A 2,474-nucleotide genomic window follows, 5' to 3' on the forward strand; every position below is an offset into this window, starting at 1 on the left:
CCACCCTTTCTCTTCCTGGAGTTTGAGTCTCTTTCGACCATCAATTTCATTCGTGTGGAACATCTTCAGTCTTTCGACAATTGTTTCAACCGGTGAATTCTCTTTTGTTTGGCATTCTTCATCTCTTTTTCTTTCCAATGGTTTCAATTTAAGTTTTTCGCGTTGATCATATTCTTTTCCTTGGATCAAGTGTTTCCCCTGCTCGTTCGTCTCTCGCCAGTTTATCCTTCCGGAGTGACATCTCAGGAGATTTGTCTGTGTTCGAATTAATCCGAGGGTGTCACCTCATTCAAATATTTCAATTGTTCCGGTGCATCATATACCTGTTCAACAATCCTTTCCAACGGTGTTTTCTTTCTAGTGGGCCCTAACCCATAGGTCTTTTCCCAGGATCTTACCTGACTCTTCTAATCCTCTCGGAGTTATTCTCAATTCTTTTCAAAGTGTGACGTAAGAATGGATTCCATCAGTCACATGCCTTCTCCAAGATCGATTTCAAATTCTTTTCATTGTTGGCTCAACCTCTTTGATTTTTATTCTCCCGGTGTATCTCAGTAATTTTGGTGGTGTTTTCCGTCGTCATTTGAAGACCGAAGAATAGTTTTTCTCTAAATCTTGTCCGTTCTCTCAAAGTTTTGTGGTTCTAGCTTCATGTTATCAGTCTCGAATTATTCCATTTGTCAGATATTCCTTTGCTTACCCATCCGGAGCATGTCAGGAGTTGTTTTTCCATTTCTTTTCACCGGAGGCCATCGTTCCAGAAGAATTCTTCTTCCCCACATTTCAGCTACCATTATCCAATTATTCCGGTGCTTCGTTCAAGTATTCTTCAATCAGTTCGCGATCCCTTCGTTATCTTGTCTCTTAATTCCCTCAAGTATCTTTGTGCTTTTCTAATTCTTCCCGGCGATTCATTCTCTTTCATTAGTCAGTTGCGAATTCTTACGGTGGTTCGTTCAAGATTCTTTTTCTTTGTTTATCATATTATTTCATTCGTTTCTTTTTAATCCTACCGGTGGTTCATGAAGACTTTCTCAAGTTTTGTGCTATATTCCCCTTAATCCTTTTTCGACAAGAATAAGTAGTATGCAAAATCCATTGCTTGTCATCAATTTAATTTGATGAAGGATAAGCATACAATAAATCTTATTCTTGTTTCATCATCGTCAAGTAATCCCTTCCTTCAGAGTTTGTTCTTGATGAATAAATTCTAGTTCCAAGTGTTTTCATCTTTTATTTTCCGGAGTTCAAATTTCCTCGGCCATTTCGTCGGAACCTCCATCTAAATCATCGCAAGGCTCATATTATTCTTTCTTCCTTCATTCTATCTCATCATCCTTTTGTCACCGGAGCTCTTCATGGTGGTTCTTCATGATTTAATTCATTCTTCAAGGGTTCATCAAGATTCTTGTTGGTGGAGTTCAAGTATCTTTTCTTCTCACGTCTCTAAGTGCAATTAATTCTCCGTATTCTTTTGAAGAGGAGTTTTGCATTTCTTCGTTCTTCTCAGCTATCCAATCTTTTTCGTTTGTGGCCGGTTAATACCTTATGATCTTGAGACGTTATCTATAAGTCCACAACAAGCCTATTCTTTTCGTTGTTGATTTTCTCAACAATTCCATTCAATACTTCCTTCTAAGTTCTTTTCTTTCTATTTCAATTCTTTCGGATCTCATCAAGTGCCATCCCATCTTGTGAAATTCATGTTCTAATCTTTCTTTGTTCAGCTGTAGTGCTGCGTAAATCCCTTTCAGTCTTATTCGTTTCTTATCTCGTTCTAACCGGAGTGGTTTCATAGTCTATCTGATTCCGTGAGCTTTCGATTCTCGTCATCCTCGTCGTTCCTCTCTTCTTCTCGAGTGCTCTCGATTCTTTGCTTCTTCTCTAGAGTTCTTGTTTCACCTCATCCCTTTTCCCCTTCGTCTAGGTCCTAAGATCTCGGGACGAGATCTCTTGTTAGTAGAGGAGAGTTGTAACGCCCCAGATTCGATGCGCCAGGTGTCTGCCAGTTATTCGCCGCTGTTGCCATGTCATTTGCTTGCGTGTTGCATTTTATCATGTCATCATGTGCATTGAATTGCATACGTGTTTGTCTCATGCATCCGAGCATTTTCCCCGTTGTCCGTTTTGCAATCCGGCACTCCTATGTCCTCCGGCGCCCCCCGTTTGTCTCTTGTTGTGAGTGGGTGTTAAACTTTCTCGGAATGGCCCGAGGTTTGCCAAGTGGCCTTGGTATAGCACCGGTAGACCGCCTGTCAAGTTTCGTGCCATTTGGAGGTCGTTTGATACTCCAACGGTTAACCGGGTAACCGTAAAAGCCCCTTTTGTCTTGCAGCCCAACGCCCCTCCAAAGTGGCCCAAAACCCATCCAAACCCCCTCCATGCTTTTGGTCGTTCGATCGCGATCGCGTGGCCGAAAACCGCTCCTCATTTGGACTCTCCTAGCTTCCTCTACCTATATAAACACCTCCCCC

Source organism: Triticum dicoccoides, chromosome 1B (assembly GCF_002162155.2).
Source record: "Triticum dicoccoides isolate Atlit2015 ecotype Zavitan chromosome 1B, WEW_v2.0, whole genome shotgun sequence".
Classification (NCBI taxonomy): Eukaryota; Viridiplantae; Streptophyta; class Magnoliopsida; order Poales; family Poaceae; genus Triticum; species Triticum dicoccoides.